Here is a 25,706-nt window from a genome sequence, read left to right as displayed (position 1 = left end):
CCCTTCTATCGATGAAATTCCATGCAAATCCCACAAAAATGTGTCTAGTTTTTGGTGGTATCGAACAAACACAGATGCTTTAGCAGGATATTACACAATCATCAGTAGGGCTGTGATGACACTAGTATCACCATTTTTTTCCATGGCAAAAAGGAAAACACGAAGCAAAGCAAACTTTTTTGTAAAATGTAATACATGTGAAAAATGGATGACAACATAAAGATATGTGTTTCCAGAAGGGGGTTGAAGGGGGGAAACACGGTCTTGCTATCACCGAAAATATCTCTCAAAAACAGTGGAAGAAGCCAATGTAAACCAAACAAAAAGCAAATATTTTTTGCCACTGCTGATGGTTCCATTAGACTAATGAATGACAAATGGGGGTGTGAGGTTTGCATTCATGAGGTTTCTTCATCTGTCTTTAAAAACGGGTTAAACCAAATCAATCAACCTACAGGTGGTACCTTTAATTAAACCCTGATAAGTACCATTACTACAGGCCATCTATTTCTAAACCTCTCCTGCCAAATTAATTACATCATTAAAGTCACATAAAGAAACAATGAACAACATAATTATTTATGAGTGACAAACTGCCATAATATTATGGGTGGTTGGGTTGGTTAGTCTACGTGGCTGCTGGTTATATGAATCAGATGGTCCCTTGTGTGCTGCCCTAATTTGACTCGTACTTTTACCCATACTTCCTGTCAGCATTCTCCACTTCAGGGAGGCAGAGAGAGGCAGAGAGAGAGAGAGGGAGAGAGAGAGAGGGGCAGCGAGAGAGAGATGTAGCAAGAGAGAGAGAGAGGCAGAGAGAGAAAGAGAGCGGCAGAGAGAGAGAGGCAGAGAGAGAGCGTGAGGCAGAGAGGCAGAGAAAGCGAGAGAGAGGCAGCAAGAGAAAGGCAGAGCGAGAGACAGGCAAAGAGAGAGAGAGAGCAAGGCAGAGAGCGGCAGAGAGAGACAGAGGCAGACAGACAGAGGCAGCGAGAGAGGTAGCGAGAGAGAGGCAGAGCGAGAGACAGAGGCAGAGAGAGAGAGAGGCAGAGAGAGAAAGAGAGAGGCAAAGAGGCAGAGAGAGAAAGAGAGATGCAGAGAGAGAGCGAGAGAGATACAGAGCGAGGCAGAAAGAGACAGAGACAGAGCGAGGCAGAGAGAGAGAGAGAGGCAGAGAGAGACAGAGGCAGACAGACAGAGGCAGCGAGAGAGGTAGCGAGAGAGAGGCAGCGCGAGAGACAGAGGCAGAGAGAGAGAGAGGCAGAGAGAGAAAGAGAGAGGCAGAGGCAGAGAGAGAAAGAGAGATGCAGAGAGAGAGCGAGAGAGATACAGAGTGAGGCAGAGAGAGAGAGAGACAGTGAGGCAGAGAGAGAGAGAGGCAGAGAGAGAGAGAGAGAGAAAGAGAGAGCGAGGCAGAGAGAGAGAGAGAGAAAGATGGGGGTGCAATCAGCAGAGGATAGGCTGATTTTAGTGCAACTTGCCCACATACGCAGATCCTGGCATAGACACACCACAGCATGAATATAAACACTACATCAGTTATAAGTTCAACCTCTGCTGCTCCAAGGAGCCTACCATCACCATGCAGGCAGGCAGCTAGTTGGTGGCATGTAACTCAACTGCAGCACCAGGCAGTGTCAGCGGATTAGCCTATCACACTCTGAAAGAGTGCTGAGGCCATGACAGAACAACCGAAATGCCCTTTTCTAAATCCCTACAGGGGAAATGCACAATGAATCTATCATCCACACCACTCCTTATATGCAGTGATTTGGTTCCTACTGTGTTCAGGCCCCCCAGGGGAAGGCTGGTGCAAATGGGTTTTATTACAGAGGAGCAGATGACAATGCTACACCTGTCTTTTACGTCCAGGTCAGATACATGTGCTCATAATCCTCATCTAAGGTGTAACATGTCACTAAATACATCCTGCAAAAACACAAAAGCAATCAATATGTTCACTGAAATGTAAATGAATGGGCTTTGGTAATTAAATACAGTACAGTTAATAGGCTTGGGCGGTATTGAGATTTTCATACCGTTCTTCTGCCACCCCGGGATTTACGGTATCACTGACATCGCACACAAGGGGGTGCTAAAAACAGCAAAAAAATCCTATTGGGCCTCTATTACTAAAATGCTAATAATTAGCACAAGTAATAGAAAAATCCCAAAGATACTGTTAGCTAAATGCTAACAAGCGAAAACTAACATTAAATAATTGCTAAGATAGGCAAATCCAGCTCATAAAGTTATACAAGCATATCTAGTAGCTACGAATGTCATTTTCGGTGAGTGTGGACATTTTACAAGCGAAAGTGAATGAGAGAAATTGTACACATGAACAAAGTTTTGATGCATGCTTTTCTGAAGAAAGAGCCATATGTGTACACCAAGAACAGGGGAGAAGAACGGAGGAAAAAACGCTAGTAGGAAGCACAGGGAAAAAATGGCAGCTGTGCCTTTAACAGAGCTCTCTGACTTCTAAAACATGGCAGAAAGCAGATATAAGATATCTGATGGCAAACATTTAGTTGTGAATTGCATACAAGTGCAACCTCATTACCTCTTTACTGCCACACAACAGACATTCTCCAATAGAACGCTATCGACTCACCGGCTCATGCTTCTCTTGTTGTGCTCTTTAAAGCGAACACGTGACTGGCTCAACTGTTCTGGGGCACTATGGTAAGCTTAATAATGTAAAACATTTGTGACAGGTGAAATTAAGAACGCAATCTGCTTTATTGCCTAATGTATTGCACAAGTTGACTGCAGGTATTAACTTAAAAGATTGCTACAAATATTCACATTTATTGAAATATTCCTGTGGGGTTTTTCAAAATACGGTATACCGCCCAACAGTAGTACAGTATATCTGTCCTACCATGCAAGTGCAAGAAGAGACAGGCTGCATAATTAAAATAATCCCAGAAAGTGTGTTTCTTTAATTGGCACTTTATTCTCCACTCTACTGCAAAAATCTTGGCTACTCTCTGTTATCAGACAATCTGCTGAATTTGAAAATTGAAAAAGGGCTCTACAGTTTTCATTGTTTTGGTGTGAAGTTGAGAATTAGTGTGGAACTCAAGTGACCCTTCTTTCAAGTTTCAAAGGGAAAGAGTTCCCAAGTAAAACAATGCCTACAAAGGACATTGTGTATTGTGTAATAGCTCCAACAGTCAAAACAATGAGAACCCTATCAGCCATCTACATCAAAACCACTGTCATTTGCTAATTGCCTCTACTTTTTCAAGATATTCTCAATCCACCATCATCCTCCACACAGGATATGGACTCAGACACCAAGGTGATGTGATTAATGTTCAATGTAGAGTCGTCCCTCTGTAGGACAGTACTGGGCATTGTGTTGTCTCCCTATAGACAGTGGCATTGCATTCCTGACTGACTGTGCACATTGTACTCCAGATCTGATTAAAGAATGAAGCTGATAAATTTACTAGCATGATTAATTACATTGAAATGTTTACTGACACCAGATGGACCGAGCAGTCCTATGATGAGATTTCACTGGTGTGTACCGCGTTTCTAAAATCAGGGGTTGGAACCGGTTCAGGGAAAAGAACCGAAAACCTGAAAATAATGTAATTTGACGAGGAACAGAATCAGAACCGCGAACGAAAGTGATCTATAATGTTGTGAAACAGAAACATTCTTTTAAAATCATGGGAACCGGTTAATAATGTGCTTTTACGTTCCCAACATTTTTCCCCCGTACCACAATAAATAAAACGCCTGTTCCACTTTGTGCCTGCCTACCAGAAAATCTTTGCAAGCGTGTGTGCCAGGGTTTCCTAAGGAAAATGTATCACCAGACACGTGACCGGGAAGATTTACATTTACCAGACATTTGAGAAATGTACCGAACATCCTGTCAGGACCCGGTTACGAACTCAGGTCTCCGGTGTGAGAAACAGTCACTTAACAAACTGAGCCACTAATAGTCGGCACAACCCAGAAGATGAGGCAGACACAGCAGTACTTGAGACGGCGTTTTAATAAAGTAAAAAGGAAAGTTCTTCAGGCAAAAATATAAATCCACAACGTCAAAAGTAATTCCAAGAGAAAAAAGGTAAATCCTCCAAGTCACAAGGTAAATCCACAAAGTGGAAAGTACAGCAGGGAAACAACCTCAAAAGAATAAACAAAAAATAAATAAACGAGAACAAAACCAGAGTACCTCAAGAGAATCCAACTGGAGTAACAAATGATCACAGCATGGCTGGGTGCTAACATTCAAACACAGAGCAAAGAACTGAGGAAAACTAAGGGTTTAAATACATTCAAGGGAAAAGAGGCACAGGTGCAAATAATAACTGGAAACAAGGGAAAAACAAAAGGGTCAAAAAAGCACAATGGGGGCATCTAGTGACCAAAACCGGAACAATCCTGGCCAAATCCTGACACATCCATATGCATTCAGATCCGATCTGGTGCAGCCAGCGCCATCAATAAACGAGGGATATTGGCCAAATGAGCCACATTTACGTGTCCTTAAAAACAGCATATAACAAATTGCAAAAACACTTTCTTGTATTTTGATGTGTAGGATATGTAAAACTTTATAGCCTATTTTATGTTTTGTTTTTTACTTTCCTAAAGCAATAATTTCCCACCTCCCGGTTCAGCTGTCAGATTTGAGCACTAGATGCATTAAGGCATTGCATGCATAGGGCCTATAGGCTTAGACGTGCATCACTAATAATACTATTAGTGCATCACTAATATATACTGTATATGTGACAAGATACTTGGCAGTGTGTACCGGTGCTCGACCAGTTGGCGAAAGCCAACATCACAGAAGATAGCCCTATTTGGTAAACGACCAAGTCAATATCATGGCAAGAACAGCTTAAATAAGCAAAAGAAACGACAGTCTACCATTACTTTAAGACATTAAGGTCAGTCAATACGGAAAATTTCAGGAGTCGCAAAAACCATCAAGCGCTATGATGAAACTGGCTCTCATGAGGACCACCACAGGAAAGGAAGACCCAGAGTTACCTCTGCTGCATAGGATAAGTTGATTAGAGTTACCAGCCTCAGAAATGGCAGCCCAAATAAATGCTTCACAGAGTTCAAGTAACAGACACATCTCAACATCTACTGTTCAGAGGGGACTGTGGTGAATCAGGCCTTCATGATCGAATTGCTGCAAAGAAATCACTACTAAAGGACACCAATAAGAAGAATAGACTTGCTTGGGCCAAGAAACACGAGCAATTGACATTAGAGTGGTGGAAATCTGTTCTTAGGTCTGATGAGTCCAAATTTGAGATTTTTGGTACTATATGCCTACTTATAAATCAACCTTAATTTAGCCAACAAAATTGTTTCAATTTAGCATATTTAAAGAACTGGTTTCGATAAATAAATAGGCTTACAGTAATAACAATGATATACAATAATAATGATAAAACAAATGATCATTCTACCTTAATAGCGAGTTGCACAGTATCCTGCATTTGGCCACGCCAAAGTTCTTCTCATCTTAGTCCACTACTATATTAAAACTTGTCCACATGGAGGACACTTCTCTTGTAGGCTTTTCACTGTAGGCATAGGCCTACTCTTTTTTCCTCTAACATGTGTTTTACTTCAATGAAAAAGGCCTCCATCTTCGTAATCAACAGTAGCCTAGGCCAAGGCTAGGCCAAGGCTTTTGTAGGCAATCTGCCCCTGACCCTCCCCCTCGGAAGCATTCTGGTGCCGCTCTGCACATTTAAAAAAAATGTGCAGAAACGATGGATATAAACTGTAATTTTTTTGGTGTTCGAACCGGTTCAGAACTATATTTTGCTGGTCGGAACAGAGGAACAAAAAAGAATAATGAATCTGTTCGGAACGAAACGATGGGAAATTAATTTAGGTTCCAACCCATTTGTAATAAATATGTCATACAGCATATTTGGTTATGTGCCGTTGTTATTCATTTCAACTCTAGGCTTGAGATACTGCTGACCTATTTTGGCAATAAAAGTGCACATCAGACATGTGTGGAACAATGCTGGCTTGATGAAGTTGCCTGACATCACTTGTCATCACAGCTGTAAAAATGAGTGAGCAATGAGCAACAATTTCAAAATGCTAGTTTGAATATCATGAAAATAGATTATGATTTCCTTTCTGTTGTACTGCAGATCACTTTGAGTAATGACACTGTTCCACACAAGAGGAAGGCTAACTGTCTGTATGTAAGACTGGAAAAACATTCTCAGAACATTAATCAGTCTGTGTACATGAAAAAACAAAGGACGAACACTGACAGTTATTGTCATTACAGTTGTAGTAAATCTGTGTTCAAGGCCTAAAATACACAGACAGTACATGCTAGCACCCTGTTGAGAGCAGGACATTGATAGCTGAGAGATTTGGGTTCATGTTCTCTTTGGCGCACAGTACAGAGGAACTGAGGAGGTTCTTGCCTCTGTGTTTGAGGGTTGTTCGTGAACAGAAAGTGCCTGAGGAGCAGCAACAAGGAGGAAATGCCTTTCTGATGAGTGGCAACAAGATCCCCCATGCCTCCCACTGCCTCCCTCCCATCCCTCCAATCCCCTAACTTCAACTGTGACTCAGCTTGACTTGTTCTTGACTTGTGCATTGTACTCAGTTATTGTGATTAAACAGAAATTCAAGCACTTTAAAAACCAATGGAATATGGGAATTAAATGGATACAGTCCTATAAGCTAAATTCACGGGAATATGATATTGACCAAATAGTGCTGATGACACATATCCCAGGAAACAGATAGTGTTGTTCACCTCACCCTGGCTGGTCAAAACCAGACCTCAGTATCAGTTCTGAGGGTAGTCTTAGCTAATAATAAGCTGTTGTGTAAACAATTTTACTACCTTTGAGGCCTGAATATCTGTGGCTTCCACTGAGCCTCAAATGTACTAAAAGCATGCACTAAAGAATAGGTGTAAACGTTTCGTATGTGTCTAGACTCCTCTGTGTTGTAAGTTTTATAACCAGCCTGTGGTCCTTATAGTCTGCAGAAAAATAGAGCTCTAACACAATACAGACATACACTCTTCATGGTACTATGTGGGGCTATATTGACCATTGGCAAGTCTTTAATAAAGATAATGTAATCCAAGACATGTTGATGAGAACCATAACAGACACCTCACTGTGCACATTGACTGATTTTGTCTGCGAGCTCTGACAGCTTCAGTATCTGGATTCTTCAGTGACATCTCAGTCTTACATGGTAGAGAAATAGGGGGTAACTAGCCACCTGGTGTAACTGCCCCCTCCTCACCCCCTCTCTGTAATTCACATTAAGACCACAAGATGTGACCAAATAATTTTCCGAACACTTTCCCACTGCTCTTGCTCAACAAAATGTTTTGTCTGTGTCATCACAACTTGTGTAGATACTTCAACAAAACGATTTTGTGGCAAGTTGATCCATTTTTGGGACATTTTCAAAATGTTGTAGATATATTCCAATGACGTTAGATCTATAATTGTTTTTAAAAATATACAAGTGGGAAGGCCTTAAGAGAAATAATCCACCTGTTTAGAGAGAGGGGGTAACTGGCCCCTGGGGGTTAGTTACCCCTTTATGGTTATGAATGTGTTTCTACCTGTCATTTAGACAATGCCTAGCCCAGTTAGAGCTAGTTTATGCTAACTTGCTAGCTAGCAACTTCACTAGCAGTAAATGCTAGCCAGCTAACTAGTTAGCATAAGCTGCTAGAAGTGCTAGCTAGCAACCTTACCACCAGATCGTCTATGGTAAAATATATAAAAAAGATAACATAACTTAACATAACTTAATTGCAGTTGTAAATGTTTCCACTAGTGACTGATAGCGTTACAGTTAATGTTACTTTATAGCCTTTTAGCTATTTTACATAACATGTTTTATTTTCTATTTGATTTAATCTTTATTTAACTAGGCAAGTCAGTTAAGAACAAATTCTTATTTTCAATGATGGCCTAGGAGCAGTGGGTTAACTGCCTTGTTCAGGGGCAGAATGACAGATTTGTCATTAGTTTCGGTTACTAGTCCAACGCTCTAACCACTAGGCTACGCTGCCGCCCGAAGCTAGATAGATAGCGACATTTTTAAGAGAGAGCTTTTCAATTGGCATCTCTCAAAGGTGGGGACTGGATTAGGTGTGAGCAGTGCAGGAGTTGGGCTCATGAGTTGTACTCCAATTTTACTGGGGATAGCTTTATTTGTGACCTATGTACTGGGGATAGCTTTATTTGTGACCTATGTACTGGGGATAGCTTTATTTGTGACCTATGTACTGGGGATAGCTTTATTTGTGACCTATGTACTGGGGATAGCTTTATTTGTGACCTATGTACAAATTACAATTGTGCAATAGCAGAACATAAGAGAATTGTCACAATGTTACACTGAATGAATTAGTTAAGTTATTTTTATCAAATGTTATATTCCAATGTTATGTCATGCTATTAGTTATATTCAATTCCAATTCATATTTTTTGGGGGGAACTAAAAAACAACCATTGAAAACCTTTTGCTCCTGAATGTAATTTTAAAGACTGCTGGGAGTTACCTCGGTGCTTTTAAAAAACCACCCTTTTCTAAAAAAACAAAATTTAATGAAATAACTAAAAAAGTGTAAACTGTAGCCATTTATTTCCTTTTATAGTTTATTCGCCTAAGCATGACCTTCATCCACATAGCATTTATTTTCTACAAACGTTGCTTTTTTGTGTCAGCAATTAGACATTGTTCTTAGAGGGGGCTAGTTACCCCTTAGTACCCTACTGAGATAATTTTACAGACAGTGAAGAGATTTTACTAGGTTGGTAATCATTTGACTAATAGCCCAACATCTATCTACATGCAAACACCTGTCTTGCAAATCAGACATGGTAATACAATTTCCTTCCAAAACTTTACAAAAAATGCATTAAAACTATGTTGTGGTTGTGTATTACATTGCAGAGTCTAAAACTGGCATTATTCCTTAAATGGTTGTGGAAAACTGAGGGACATTGTTTCCTGTTAGCTTTGGCAATCCCTCTCCACTTCATTCAATCCACTTGCAAGCTTTGAACATAAACACATCATTGTACATTTGTGCAAGGGAAGAAGTGAAAAGGAATGCCAAGAATGTCTGGACTCAAAGATATACCATGCCTTAATCATGTAAAGAGGAGAAGTCGGGGAAAACATATATTTTTTTCAATAACAAGGTCAGGGTTAGAGGGTGTGTTCCCACTGTCATTTCAGACATGTCAGTGGACTTCTCATCACAACGCCAGTCTTGCCATGCATGGAGTATGACAAACGGTATAGAAACATTGGAATGAAAGGGAAAATGTATCCTCTGGTTTCTCTTCCTAATCTCACTTTCAACAACCCGCTCTGCATGTTCCAGGTTGATAACACTCTGTTTGTGCACAAAGACCCAGAATTTCAGAGGCTACACAAATAAAGCGGAGAGAAAAAGTTCTCCAGTTAATATAGTTTATAAATCCCTGTGGAGATGGGCATTCAAAATATTGGAACAAATAAAAAACAGAAGCTACAGGGAAGGTTGGTCTGCTCCCTCTTCAGCAATCAATGTTGATTAAAACTGTTCAACACTTGGGAGAACACGTCCACTTAAAACCCACGATACAGAATGAGCCAACCTAACCTCTAGCATGAGTCACACCTGGTAATAATTGGCTATAGTCCAATGTGTCAGAGTGCCAGGGTGCCCTGGGGCCAACGCAGCTGCACTGTCTCATGCCAATTGTGCCAGTGTGCCCTCTATGTTGTAATGCATGCATGTAACTAACCAACTGGACTCTCGGCTCAGCACTAACGTACACCAAGAGACTGTGGCACGTTCTCACTGTGGGAGCATATTATCTGGAATCACATGCACATTCATTCACACAATGAACTCCATTTAAATCCAGATTTCACTCAAGAGCGAACTGAGAGAAGGAAAAATAAGTTATGCTTGGGCAGAGACTTTGGCATTAAACAGATGACCTGAACAGAACATCAGACAGTAGGCTGAAGATGGGAGATGGGAGATGGAGATAAATTCCATCCATCAGAAATTAAATGGTATCACCAGATTACAATTTCAAATGTCATACAGAACAAACGTCCTCATCTACTCATTATTGGTTGCACTATGTTGCCATTGATATCGTGTATCAATCAGTGGCGGTCAGTGCCATTTAAGATTAGGGAGGACAATTTTGTTAATGAGCATGGCCTTATTTCCATTACAGTCTTTCATATTCCCAGTGGCGTGTATTCATGGATGCCAAGGGAAGCCAGGCTACCCCAAATAATTGACCAAGCAAAAATAAATATATGAAATAATGTATCTTTCGTCTCTCTGTGTTTCATAATTTTCCTTAAATTCGCAAGAGGCTGAATGTACGTCACCAGAGAAAGCACCCAAGTGAGTGAAACAGAGCCCCTCTGTCTCTGTAGGCCATCTATGTGATGCTGTCTGGTCCAAAAGTGTATGACATTGTTGCCGACCGTAGCGTTGAATGCAAGGGAAGCCAGTGAGCATCTGGCCTCTCTTGTTAAAAAAAGTATTAAATAAATAGCCAATCAGCGTTGAGCTAAACTGAGTGAACTCAACTGTGAATGGTCCTGGCGCACCAAAAAAGGTTTCAAGGGAATCCAGTTTGGATTTGGCATCACTCCTATCAAATCGCATTGAGAACATACGTCATTGACAGAAACAACTTGAATTGTTGCATCTCGTTGTGTTGTTGTCCTCCGTTGGCTAGCCAGCTATCTAAAATTGTCCCTTTCTGTAATTAGCAATGGATGGAAATAGGGATTGGGACTTGTGGTTTTACTTAATTCTCTACTGGCCAATGATTATAGCAATTATTATGGCAATTCTGATCCAACCATTAATTCATACATTGTGCCCCTGGCCTGAGAGGATGGAAGTTCAATATGTAGCTATATGTAGAAAGGAAGTTAGGCTAGTGAGCAAGCATTTTAGCCAGGTAGCCTAGGACAAAACAAAATAAAAGCATGTACTATATGACAGAGTGATAGACCTTTTCGTCAAAATGAAAGAGGATGGCATTGGCATTTCTCTACAAGTGGGGTGAGTCAACATGTTTTTTCTACTTGCTTGAATGTGCACACACATAATCAGAACCATGGAGAGCCACATCATATTTAGCTAATGTTGATTGGACTAAATAGCTTTTGGTACATTTTGGTATATCACTGTATTAGACAAAGCATTGGTGATTTGATGATGTTGAAATGTTGAAGTTGAAATGGTGCTGGAATAATTGACACAGTTCCTGTTTTCTTTGTGACTTGCGGTAACTCAATGTGGTTCTAAATCAATAGTTGTTTAGTGGTCCGACAATGTCGGAAACAGGAAATTGCGTGACCATGATGTAGGTCAAGTAACTGTTTGTTACATGCAATATGCTTTGTGGACTTCACCGGACAAATGCTGCTCTCCAGTTTTGTGATGTAACAAAGGTGTGGTTGAATTTATTCTACCACTGTGTCTTCTTATTGTCTCTGCCTTTAGGCCTAAAGTTGAAGTCAGAAGTTTACATACACCGTAGCCAAATATATTTAAACTCAGTATTTCACAATTCCTGACATTTAATCCTCGTAAAAAATCCCTGTCTTAGGTCAGTTAGGATCACCACTTTATTTTAACAATGTGAAATGTCAGAATAATAGTAGAGAGAACGATTTATTTCAGCTTTTATTTCTTTCATCACATTCGCAGTGGGTCAGAAGTTCACATACACTCAATTAGGATTTGGTAGCATTGCCTTTAAATTGTTTAACTTGGGTCAAACTTTTCGGGTAGCCTTCCACAAGCTTCCCACAATAAGTTGGGTGAATTTTGGCCCATTCCTCCTGACAGAGCTGGTGTAACTGAGACAGGTTTGTAGGCCTCCTTGCTCGCACACGCTTTTTCAGATCTGCCCACAAATGTTCTATAGGATTGAGGTCAGGGCTTTGTGATGGCCACTCCAATACCTTGACTTTGTTGTCCTTAAGCCATTTTGCCACAACTTTCGAAGTATGCTTGGGGTCATTGTCCATCTGGAAGACCCATTTGCGACCAAGCTATAACTTCTTGACTGATGTCTTGAGATGTTGCTTCAATATATCCGCATAATTTTCCTCCCTCATGATGCCATCTATTTTGTGAAGTGCACCAGTCCCTCCTGCAGCAAAGCACCGCCACAACATGATGCTGCGACCCTGGTGCCTCACGGTTGGAATGGTGTTCTTTGGCTTGCAAGCCTCCCCCTTTTTCCTCCAAACATAACGATGGTCATTATGGCCAAGCAGTTATATTTTTGTTTCATCAGACCAGAGGACATTTCTCCAAAAAGTACGATCTTTGACCCCATGTGCAGTTGCAAACCGTAGTCTGGCTTTTTTATGGCGGTTTTGGAGCAGTGGCTTCTTCCTTGCTGAGCGGACTTTCAGTTTATGTCGATATAGGACCTGTTTTACTGTGGATATAGATACTTTAGTACCTGTTTCCTCCAGCATCTTCACAAGGTCCTTTGCTGTTGTTCCGGGATTGATTTGCACTTTTCACACCAAAGTACGTTCATCTCTCGGAGACAGAACGCGTCTCCTTCCTGAGCGGTATGACGGCTGCGTGGTTCCATGGTGTTTATACTTGCGTACTATTGTTTGTACCGATGAACGTGGTACCTTCAGGCATTTGGAAATTGCTCCCAAGGATGAACCAGACTTGTGGAAGTCTACCATTTTTTTTCTGAGGTCTTGGCTGATTTCTTTTGATTTTCCCATGATGTTAAGCAAAGAGGCACTGCGTTTGAAGGTAGGCCTTGATATACATCCACAACTACACCTCCAATTGACTCAAATGATGGCAATTAGCCTATCAGAAGCTTCTAAAGCCATGACATAATTTTCTGGAATTTTCCAAGCTGTTTAAAGGCACAGACAACTTATTGAATATAAACTTCTGACCCACTGGAATTGTGATACAGTGAATTATAAGTTATATAATCTGTCTGTAAGCAATTGTTGGAAAAATTACTTGTGTCATGCACAAAGTAGATGTCCAACCGACTTGCCAAAACTATAGTTTGTTAACAAGAAATTTGTGGAGTGGTTGAAAAACGAGTTTTAATGACTCCAAGTGTATGTAAACTTCCGACTTCAACTGTATGTCATTAGGGTTTTGAAGCAGACATCCTCTACCATTGACAATGGCTGCATATTTAGACAATATACAGTTGACATTTCTCCAAAAAGTACGATCTTTGTCCCCATGTGCAGTTGAAAACCGTATTCTGGCTTTTTTATGGTGGTTTTGGAGCAGTGGCTTCTTCCTTGCTGAGCGGACTTTCAGGTTACGTCAATATAGGACTCATTTTACTGTGGATATACAGGTGAAGTCGGAAGTTTACATACACTTAGGTTGGAGTCATTAAATCTCGTTTTTCAACCACTCGACAAATTTCATTATTTAAGAAATTACTTTGTTTAAAACTTTTGAACTATTGTCTTTCTCTCTCTGAGTCAACTACTCACCACACTGTATGCACTGTAGTGCTAGCTAGCTTTAGCTTTTCCTTTCAGCAGTAGATTTATTCTCCAATCCTTTGATTGGCTGGACAACATGTCAGTTCATACTGCAAGAGATTGAATAGATTGGTGGACGTCCTCTGGAACGCATCATATTTATTGTGTAAGTCTATGGAAGGGGGTGAGAACCATGAGTCAGTCTCCTAGGTTTTGCATTGGGGTGCCAGGTAGCCTAGTGGTTAGAGCGTTGGGCCTGTAACCGAAAGGTTGCTAGGTTGAATCCCCGAGCTGACAAGTTAAAAATCTGTCGTTCTGCCCATGAACAAGGCAGTTAACCCACTGTTCCTAGGCCGTAATTGTAAATAAGAATTTATTCTTAACTGGCTTGCCTAGTTAAATAAAGGTTTTAAAAAATGAAGTCAATGTATCCCAGAGGAAGAAAATAGCTGTCCTGGCTTCACCATGGTGCTACCCTAGAGGAGGCTTCTGGAGGCCTTCACTGCAAAACAGTGTTTTAACCAGTTATTTGGTGACGTGAATATATTTAAATTACTGAGTAGGATGGTCCTCCACTTCCTCCTGCGAGGAGCCTCCATTGATATTAATATGTCTGTCTGTTGACTGATACATGTCTTCAGATATCTTTACTTGACACCCAATGCCATAACACGTTATGACACAGTCATAACCATGTCATATCAAACATAACCTGTTATAATATGATCTTACCACTGTCATGACACATACAGTACCAGTCAAAAGTTTGGACACACCTACTCATTCAACGGTTTTTATTTATTTTAACTATTTCTACATTGTAGAATAATAGTTAAGACATCAAAACTATGAAATAACACATATGGAATCACGTATTAACCAAAAAAGTGTTGAAAAAATCTAAATATATTTTATATTTGAGATTCTTCAAAGTAGCCACCCTTTGCCTTGATGACAGCTTTGCACACTCTTGACATTCTCTCAACCAGCTTCACCTGGAATGATTTTTCCAACAGTCTTGAAGGAGTTCCCACATATGCTGAGCACTTGTTGGCTGCTTTTCCTTCCCTCCTTCCCTCTTCCCTCTGCGGTCCAACTCATCCCAAACCATTTCAATTGGGAGTGCTTTATATTTAGACCTGTTTTGACATATATTGCGTTATTTTATGGCTGGTTATGACACAAGAGTGTCAAAAACCTCAAAACCTACCACACAGGGAAAAACGTTCCATTACAACATAGCCTACCTGTCAACAGTATGTTTGTTATCTAATTTTTGTATTATTAACCATATTCAATTATCATTGTAATTGCGCACACAGTGATGTCAGACATGCACCTACCCAATGCTCTTTTGTTGATGACTGGGATGAATGCAGGAGCAGATTTCAGGAGCAGGACAAGACACCCTCTTTTAGACTGATGACTGATATAAGGGCATGTACATGATAGGCCTATCTGGCTTATGTGATTATGATGGTCATAATTCTTCCTGACAGTGTCATAAGGTGTATTTTATACAAGCTATTTAAAATACGATGAAAAAAACATGGCTGTAAATAATTCATTACAACAACAAAGGATTTAAGAAAAACTTTCAAACGAAAGGAAAGTTCTTTGCCGGGAAAAATATAATTTGTCTTAACCAGCAACAAATTAACGCAATATATGTCACAAAAGGTCTAAATATATAACAGTCATGACATATTATGACTGTCATAATGTGTTATGACACTGGGTGTCAAGTAAAGTGTTACCAACATATTAGTAATTTACAGTCATGTTTTTACAGCAGTGAGTGCATACATTTCCATACTGGTCACCTGTGGGACTTGAACACACAACCCTGGCATTATAAGGGCTCTGCTCTACCAACTGAGCCACACAGGACCCGTTGCACAAAGTTGTAAGTTATTTATCTATAAATGGTCATTTGAAGAAACTGCTGTGTAAACTAGTTTTGTAGAGATTTTGTTCCAATTATAAAGCTTGAAGGTGACTAACATTATGATGGGAAAAGGCAAGCATTTTAGATTGCTGTAGGCCTGGCAAATGAATTATCCACACTGATTATTATTCTCCAAGGTGTCCCTCTAATGCAGATATGTATTATCGAAAACCCGGGACACTCAAATTTGTATATGTTTTGTTTGGTATGGTTATATAAGACAGAAGGTTACTTAAGGCAAAAAACTAATGATGGTGGTTGGTGGGGTTGGATGGGTGGGTGTTAACTACTTTTTAGCTTCTTTGCAGCTACATAGCATGTTAGCTAACCCTTCCAATAACCTTAACCCAACTCCTTATCCTAAGCTTTACCCCTATCTCCTAGCCTAGCTAACATTAGCCACCTAGCTAACATTAGCCACAACAAATTGGAATTTGTAACATATCATACGAATTGTAATTCGTAACATATCACACGAAATGAATGATGAACATCCACAAATTAATACATACCATACCAAATGTAACACATACTCATTTGAGTGTACCATATTTTTGTTTACCATGTTACGCCTACCCTAACCCAATAATGGACTAAAGGAGGCTAACGTTACTCCTTATAGTCCAAGAACCATACATGTTCTGTTTAGAAGCGAATTGGCTCTGGCAGCCAAAACAGCTAAATACTCCATCCAAACGTGAATCGATTCTCAATTGCGGTACGGTTCTAGAAACATAGAGCCCTCTATTTTCATATCACATTAAAATAAAATCACAAATGCAAAATATATACTTACTGTACACCACAGGAGGTTGCTGGCACCTTAATTGGGGAGGACGGGCTCGTGGTAATGGCTGGAGCAGAATAAGTGGAATGGAATCAAATACATCAAACACATGGTTTCCATGTGTTTGATGCCATTCCCTCAGCAGCCTCCACTGCTGTACATGGTTTTAACCAGCTTTTAACACAGATGCAGCGGCAGTATTTTTCAGTGACAACACGTTTGTGGCGTCAGTCTTCCATTTACACACAGGTGTTCGGAAACGCAGATAACTAATTTGCACAGATAGTCGACTCTGTCTTCCGTCTGTTTTCCATTAACAAGCCCTGTAACATGGAAATATGGCTCTGTGGGAACTCTATAAAAAGATGTGAAGTAATTTTACCTTTTTTAATTTCTTGCTGATATGGAAGATAAATTCCTTACGTTTCCAAAACCATACCGACAGTGTCAGGGCTCTTAACAAAACTCCCCTGACCAGAAGATACTATCGTCAATAGTCACCAAAGGTTATTAGCATCTACGAATGGACAACATCTACCCCAGTTTGCAGAATCACACCATACCTTGTTTAGAAGCACAGTAAGAGCCAATTTTTGCTTGATCCAAAATGTGGTCGGAGGCACCATATGGATATTTGAAGCAAGGCACGCAGAGGCCAAATTGAGCTCTGTACCACATGGCTGTGAGCCTCTCAAATGTTATAACAATGCGGAGGGCTCCATATAGCTCCGCAGTGAAATGATTGGTTAACCATAGGTGAGGGCGGGAGGTCCTGTACGAACACAAACCAATTTCCATGACAACTTCTTTCACAACAGCTCTGCGCTGCTCGGCGAAGGTCAAGAAGTATGAATGACTTCTGCAGAGGTCATATCGCCGTAAATGCGGACAATGCAGACGTCCGATTGAACATGTAGCACCTTCAATTGTAGCCTTGCTCAGTGAGGAGAGACCAAAAGACAGAGGTGCAAAGTACTTAAGTAAAAAAAACTTGAAAGTACGACTTAAGTAGTTTACTATTTATATTTGTGACAACTTTTACTTCACTACATTCCTAAAGAAAATATTGTACTTTTCACTACATATATTTTCCCTGACACCCAAAAGTACTTACTACATTTTGAATGCTTAGCAGGACAGGATAATTGTCTAATTCACACACTTACACTGCATTCAGAAAGTACTCAGACCCCTTGACCTGTTCCACATTTTGTTACGTTACAGCCTTATTCTAAAATGAATAAAATATTTTTTGTCCAAAATTAATCTACACACAATACCCCATAATGACAAAGTGCAGCATAGAAGGTCCCCATTCTTAAATTGAAGAAGTTTGGAACCACCAAGACTCTTCCTAGAGCAGGCCCCCTGGCCAAACTGAGCAATCGGGGGAGAAGGGCCTTGGTGAAGGGAGGTGAACTAAATTACTATCGCCCCGACAGGACAATAGTTGAGAAGGTGGAAAGTTATAAGTTCCTCGGCGTACACATCACGGACAAACTGAAATGGTCCACCCACACAGACAGCATGGTGAAGAAGGTGCAACAGTGCCTCTTCAACCTCAGGAGGCTGAAGAAATTTGGCTTGTCACCTAAAACACTTTTACAGATGCACAATCGAGAGCATCCTGTCGGGCTGTATCACGGCCTGGTACAGCAACTGCACCGCCCTCAACCGCAAGGCTCTCCAGAGGGTAGTGCGGTCTGCACAGCGCATCACCAGGGGCAAATTACCTGCCCTCCAGGACACCTACAACACCCGATGTCACAGGAAGGCCAAAAAAGATCATCAAGGACAACAACCACCCGAGCCACTGCCTGTTCACCCTGCTATCATCCAGAAGGCGAGGTCAGTACAGGTGCATCAAAGCTGGGACCGAGAGTGAAAAACAGCTCCTATCTCAAGGCCATCAGACTGTTAAACAGCCATGAGGCTGCTGCCAACATACAGACTCGAATCTCTGGCCACTTTAATAAATGGATTTAATAAAGGTATCACTAGTCACTTTAAATAACGCCACTTTAATGATGTTTACATATCCTACATTACTCATCTCATATGTATATACTGTATTCTATACCATCTACTGCATCTTGCCTATGCTGCACGGCCATCGCTCAATCATATATTTATATGTACATATTCTTATTCATCCCTTTACATTTGTGTGTATAAGGTAGTCGTTGTGAATTTGTTAAATTACTTCACTGTCAGAACTAGTGGCATAAGCATTTCGCTACACTCGCATTAACATCTGCTAACCATGTGTATGTGACCAATACATTTTTTGTTTATTTGACCAAGAACCCGATGGTCAATCCGACAGAGCTCCAGAGTTCCTCTGTGGAGAAAGACAACCATCTCTGCATGGTCCAGAAAGACAACCATCTCTGCAGCACTCCACCAATCAGGCATTTATGGTAGAGAGACCAGACGGAAGCCACTCCTCAGTAAAAGGCACGACTGCCCGCTTGGAGTTTGCCAAAATCAAATCAAATTGAATTTGTCACATGCACCGAATACAATAGCTGTAGACCTTACCGTGAAATGCTTACTTACAAGCACTTAACCAATAATGCAGTTAAGAAAATATTTACTAAATAAACTAAAGTCAAAAATAATACCACAATAAAATAACATCAATGAGGATATATACAGCGGTACCGGTACCAAGTCAATGTGCAGGGGTAGATGTTAGTCGAGGTAATTTGTACATGTAGGTAGGGGTAAAGTGACTATGCATAGATAATAAACAGTGAGTAGCAGCAATGTAAAAACAAATGGGGGGGGTCAATTCAAATAGTCCGGGTGGCCATTTCATTAATGTTCAGCAGTCTTATGTCTTGGGGGTAGAAGCTGTTAAGGAGCCTTTTGGACCAAGACTTGGCACTCCGATACCACTTGCCGTGCGGTAGCAGAGAGAACAGTCTATGTGTAACGGATGTGAAATGGCTAGCTAGTTAGCGGTGGTGCGCGCTAATAGCCTTTCAATCGGTGACGTCACTTGCTCTGAGACCTTGAAGTAGTGGTTCCCCTTGCTCTGCAAGGGCTGCGGCTTTTGTGGAGCGATGGGTAACGATGCTTCGTGGGTGACTGTTGTTGATGTGTGCAGAGGGTCCCTGGTTCGCGACCGGGTTGGGGCGAGGGGACAGACTAAAGTTAAACTGTTACATATGACTAGGGTGACTGGAGTCTTTGACAATTTTTTTGGACCTTCCTCTGACATGCCTAGTATATAGGTCCTGGATGGCAAGAAGCTTGGCCCCAATTATGTACTGGGCTGTAGGCACTACCCTCTGTAGCACCTTACGATCGGATGCCGAGCAGTTGCCATACCAGGCGGTGATGCAACCAGTCACAATGCTCTTGATTGTGCAGCTCTGGAAATGTTTGAGGATCTGAGGACCAATGTCAAATCCTTTCAGTCTCGAGGAGGAAAAGGCATTGTCGTGCCCCTTTCATGATTTTCTTGGTGTGTTTGGACCATGATAGTTTGTTAGTTTGTTGATGATATGGACACCAAGGAACTTGAAACTCTCGACCCGCTTCACTACAGCCCCATCGATGTGAATGAGGGCATGTTCGGTCCTCCTTTTCCTGTAATCCACAATCATCTCCTTTGTCTTGCTCACGTTGAGGGAGAAGTTGTTGTCCTGGCACCACACTGCCAGGTCTCTGACCTCCTCCATATAGGCTGTCTCATCGTTGTCAGTGATCAGGCCTACCTCTGTTGTGTTGTCAGCAAACTTAAATGATGGAATTGGAGTCGTGCTTGGTCATGCAGTCGTGGGTGAATAGGGAGTACAGGAGGAGACTAAGTACGCACCCCTGAGGAGACCCCGTGTTGAGGATCAACGTGGCAAATGTGTTGTTGCCTACCCTTACCACCTGGGGGCGGCCAATCAGGAAGTTCCGGAACCAGCTGCAGAGGGACGTGTTTAGTCCCAGGGTCCTTAGCTTAGTGATGAGCTTTGTGGGCACTATGGTGTTGAACGCTGAGCTGTAGTCAATGAACAGCATTCTCACATAGGTGTTCCTTTTGTCCAGGTGGGAAAGGCAGTGTGGAGTGCAGTAGAGATTGTGTAGACAAAACGCACGTGAAGGACTCTCAGACCATGAGAAACAAGAGTCTCTGGTCTGATGAAACCAAGATTGAACTCTTTGGCCTGAATGCCAAGTGTCACCTGGCACCAGCCCTATTGTGAAGCATGGTGGTGGCAGCATAATGCTGTGGGGATGTTTTTCAGCAGCAGGGACTGCGATACTAGTCAGGATCGAGGGAAAGATGAACGGCGCGAAGTACAGAGATCCTTGATGAAAACCTGCTCCAGAACGCTCAGGACCTCAGACTGGGACGAAGGTTCAGCGTCCGACAGGACAACGACCCTAAGCACACAGCTAAAACAACGCAGGAGTGGCTTTGGGACAAGTCTCTGAAGGTCCTTGAGTGGCCCAGCCAGAGCCTGGACTTGAACCCGATCGAACATCTCTGGAGAGAGCTGAAAATAGCTGTGCAGCGATGCTCCCTATCCAACCTGACAGAGCTTGAGAGGATCTGCAGAGGTGTGCCAATCGCTGCCAAAGGTGCTTCAACAAAGTCCTGAGTAAATGGTCTGAATACTTATGTAAATGTGATATTTATGTTTAGTATTTGTATACATTTGCATACATTTATAAAAAAAAACAGTTTTTGCTTTGTCATTATGAGGTATTGTGTGTGGATTGATGAAGGGGGGGAAACTATTTCATATTTTTTTAGAATAAGGCTGTAACGTAACAAAATGTGGAAAAGGTCAAGGGGTCTGAATACTTTACGAATGCACTGTATCAAGAGAACATCCCTGGTCATCCCTACTGCCTCTGGCGTACTCACTAAACACAAGCTTCCTTTATAAATTATGTCTGAGTGTTGGAGTGTGCCCCTGGCTATCCGTAAATATTAATATATATATTGTTTAATTGTGCCATCTGTTTTGCTTAATATAAGGAATTGGAAACGATTTATACTTCTACTTTTAATACTTAAGTATATTCAAAACGAAATACTTTTAGACTTTTACTCAAGTAGTATTTTACTGGGTTCCTTTCACTTTTACTTGAGTCGTTTTCTATTAAGGTATCTTTACTTTTACGCAAGTATGACAATTGGGTACTTTTTCCACCACTGGCAAAAGAGCATAGAGGAACGAACAGATAAATAGGCTTGCTGTTTAAAAAGGTTGTGAGATTTCCCTCTTAGCATCCAATGCACACATTAACATTCTGACCAATGAAGCTTTCTCTGCTATCAAGGTTTTAGAATAGAACTCAGTGACTCACAAAGGAAATTGAATGCAATTTGGGAAAATGTAACATGAACAGCAGAAAGCGCACCATATCCACACAACATAAAATCACTGCTTCATGGTTCAAACTCTTAATCTGGGTGAGTTGGATTGTTTGAAACCATGGCAATTGCAAACGAATGTCACGCATGCAAGCCCAGTGCCGTTATACCAACTTTACATGGCGGGGAGAGACTTGATTAAGCTACATCAATGTTGCATATGCACCACTCATAAAACATTGTAAGTTGTGTTCAATAGGTGATGCTGAGTGGAGTCAATTCTACTCAAGAAGGCAAAACTGGTTTTCTAACTGATGGGAGCTAAACTTGAGCGGTGGTAGACAGACATTGTATTAGTAACGTATAGGATGCATGTCCTGGTAAAAACAAAATAAGCAACAATGTAGCTAGAGCTAGTCATAAATTGTTACAAATTAGGACCGCAAAGACAGAAAAGCCCACCCACCTTTGCGCAGTAAAGTGGCTGCTCTGGGAATAATGCTGCGTTCATGTGATAGTCGGAGCTAGGTAACTCGGACATTTCACACTCGATAACTGGTTGAACGCGGCACGTGTATAACTACAACCAGTTAGAAAGTCTCAAATAACCGAGTTTTCTAGTTCCCGACTAGCTATGAACGCGGCATTACCCCTCACCGAACACAGCTCCTAAAAATGTCCAAGCATTAAAAACGACAACAATTCCCATTGATAGAGCATTACAACTATATGGTCCACAATCTGAATTTATCTAAAGTTATTCATAGAATGTGGTAATAACCTGAATCTAATTGTACTTTCAAGACAGGTCGGAAAGTCGTTGCACTAGAAAGATGTCCGAGTTTCAAACTTGGAATTTCGAGTTGGATGACCGTTCAACACGATTTTTTCCCAATCGGTATCGTTTTTTCGAGAGTTCCCTGTTGTCTTGAACACATTGAAGTCAGATAATTTCCAGTTCCGTGTTGTTTTGAACGCGGCATAAATTACGGGAACGCACCTAGATGATGCAAACGGTTTTGTCGACGTGAGCACTTCTGTTTGGATGAGAGAATACGTTTAACATTTGAAAACATGTAAGAACTTTACAATCTTAGCTCACCTGGCAAAAGTCCTGTGAATAAGTCCATTGAAATAAATGCATCAAATGGGCGTAGTTTTGCGAGCTCCGATTATCCAGTTGTAGCCTAGTGTGAGTCCACAGTCTTTGGCGAATGACTTCGCGATGGGAAGAGAGAGCGAGAGCAGGACCCAGGTGACGTCATGGCGAGAGGGAGGGTCGAGGATCTGAGGAGTTTCATATGGAAACGATGTCATTAGGAGTGAGAACTTTTCACTGTCTTGGCTTTAGTATAAAGAAGAAATATGATAATAGGCTGGCCTACTATTCTCATTCTCACCATACTACAACCTTGCTTGAAAATACCGCATAACAGATACGTAAGGTCAATACGCAGAGTTCTCAAACTGATGTGAAAATCAAATGTGTGAAATCAAATCAAATGTTATTTGTTACATACGTCGAATACAACAGTTGTAGACCTTACCGTGAAATGCTTATTTACAATGAAAAATATTTACTAAATAAACTAAAGTAAAAAATAAAAGAGCAATAATAAAATAACAATAACGAAGCTATATACATGGTGGGGTACAGGTTAGTCGATGTAATATGTACAGTACCAGTTTTTTCTTTATTTTTACTATTTTCTACATTGTAGAATACTAGTGAGGACATCAAACTATTAAAAAGCACATATGGAATCACGTAGTAACCAAAAAAGTGTGAAAAAAATCTAAATATATTTTAGATTTGAGATTCTTCAAATTAGACACCTTTGCACAATCTTGGCATTCTCTTAACCAGCTTCACCTGGAATGCTTTTCCAACAGTCTTGAAGGAGTTCCCACATATGCTGAGCACTTGTTGGATGCTTTTCCTTCACTCTGCTGTCCAACTCATCCCAAACCACTCTCTTTCTTGGTCAAACAGCACTTACTCAGCCTGGAGGTGTGTTGGGTCATTGTCCTGTTGAAAAACAAATTATAGTCCCACTAAAAGCTAACCAGATGGGATAGCGTATTGCTGCAGAATGCCTTGAATTCTAAATAAATCACAGACAGTATCACCAGCAAACCAGCCCCACACCATCACACCTCCTCCTCCATGCTTCAAGGTGGGAATCACACATGCGGAGATCATCTGTTGACCTACTCTGAGTCTCAAAAAGGACAGATTTCCACCGGTCTAATGTCCATTGCTCCTGTTTCTTGGCTCAAGTAAGTCTCTTCTTCTTATTGGTGTCGTTTAGTAGTGGTTTCTTTGCAGAAATTCGACCACGAAGGCCTGATTCATCCAGTATTCTCTGAACAAATCAAATCAAATACAATTTTATTTGTCACATGCGCCAAATACAACAGGTACAACAAATACAACATTTCACCTTACAGTGAAATGCTTACTTACAAGCCCTTAACCAACAATGCAGTGAAGAAAAATATCTATAAAAAAATAAAAAATAAAAGTAACAAATAATTAAAGAGCACCAGTAAAATAACAATAGCGAGGCTATATACAGGGGGTACCGGAGCATCGACTCTCAGACCAACAGGCTCCTAGACAGCTTCTACCCCCAAGCCATAAGACTGCAAATAGCCAGACTGCTAAATAGTCAATTAATGGTACTCAATCTGTCTGCACTGACTCGATCTTGCACTGACCCTACGCACAATCAATAGACTATGTATACACACCATATACACAATCATTCACACACACTACATTGACACTCCCACACACATTCATTATACACATACGCATACCGACAAAACACAAACACACATTCATACACATTACACACGCACACTCACACACTTTTACACTCATAATTTTCTGCTGCTACTCTGTTCTTTATTTTACTCTTATTATTATCTATCCTGATGCGCAGCCACTTTACCCTGCCTTCATGTACATACAGTATCTACTTCAAATATTATGTAGCTCTGCACCAGTGGTGTAAAATACTTAAGTAAAAATACTTTAAAGTACTACTTAAGTAGTTTTTTGGGGTATCTGTACTTTACTTTACTGTACTTTACTTTACCAGCCAGAAGAGGACTGGCCACCCCTCATAGCCTGGTTCCTCTCTAGGTTTCTTCCTAGGTTTTGGCTTTTCTAGGGAGTTTTTCCTAGCCACCGTGCTTCTACACCTGCATTACTAGCTGTTTGGGGTTTTAGGCTGGGTTTCTGTACAGCACTTCGAGATATTAGCTGATGTACGAAGGGCTATATAAAATAAACTTGATTGATTGATTGATTTACTTTACTATTTCTATTTTTGACAACTTTTACTTTTACTCCACTACATTACTAAATAAAATAATGTACTTTTTACTCCATACATTTTCCCTGACACCCTGTCACGCCCTGACCTTAGAGAGCCTTTTTATGTCTCTATTTTGGTTTGGTCAGGGTGTGATTTGGGGTGGGCATTCTATGTTTTTGTTTTCTATGATTTTGTATTTCTATGTTTTGGCCGGGTATGGTTCTCAATCAGGGACAGCTGTCTATTGTTGTCTCTGATTGGGAACCGTACTTAGGTAGCCCTTTCCCTCCTTTCAGGGTGGGAAGTTGTCTTTGTTTGTGGCTCTATAGCCTTAAGCTTCACGGTCATTTTTGTATTGTTTATTGTTTTTGTCGGCGTCATCCTAATAAAAAGGAATTTGTACACGTTGCGCTTTGGTCCTCTTCATACGACGGCCGTGACACACCCAAAAGTACTCGTTACATTTTGAATGCTTAACAGGACAGGAAAGTGGTCCAAATCACACACTTATCAAGAGAACATCCCTGGTCATCCCTACCTCCTCTGATTTGGCACTCACTAAATACAATTCATTTGTAAATTATGTCTGATTGTTGGAGTGTGCCCCTGACTATCCGTAAATTTAAAAAACAAGAAAATCGTGTCGTCTGGTTTGCCATATTTAAGGATTTCTTTATGATTTATACTTTCACTTTTGATACTTAAGTATATTTTTGAAATTACATTTACTTTTGATACTTAAGTATATTTAAAATCAAATACTTTTAGACTTTTACTCAAGTAGTA

At 40.8% G+C, this 25,706-nt stretch overlaps 1 protein-coding gene across 1 annotated transcript in view; it reads right to left on the bottom strand.

The window, feature by feature from the left end:
• The window catches only part of LOC120058288 (SH3 domain-binding protein 4-like), a 61,207-nt gene extending 38,397 nt beyond the window's left edge, over nucleotides 1-22,810 (bottom strand). Inside the window, exon 1 of the mRNA XM_039006836.1 lies at nucleotides 22,697-22,810. The gene's annotated coding sequence lies outside the window, so the exon portion shown is untranslated. The remainder of the gene's footprint in view (nucleotides 1-22,696) is intronic.
• Nucleotides 22,811-25,706: the final 2,896 nt, after the last annotated feature.

This window comes from Salvelinus namaycush, chromosome 13 (assembly GCF_016432855.1).
Source record: "Salvelinus namaycush isolate Seneca chromosome 13, SaNama_1.0, whole genome shotgun sequence".
Lineage (NCBI taxonomy): Eukaryota > Metazoa > Chordata > Actinopteri > Salmoniformes > Salmonidae > Salvelinus > Salvelinus namaycush.
The sequence above is the reverse complement of the archived record's forward strand: the minus strand, read 5'-3'. Positions and strand labels throughout refer to the sequence as shown.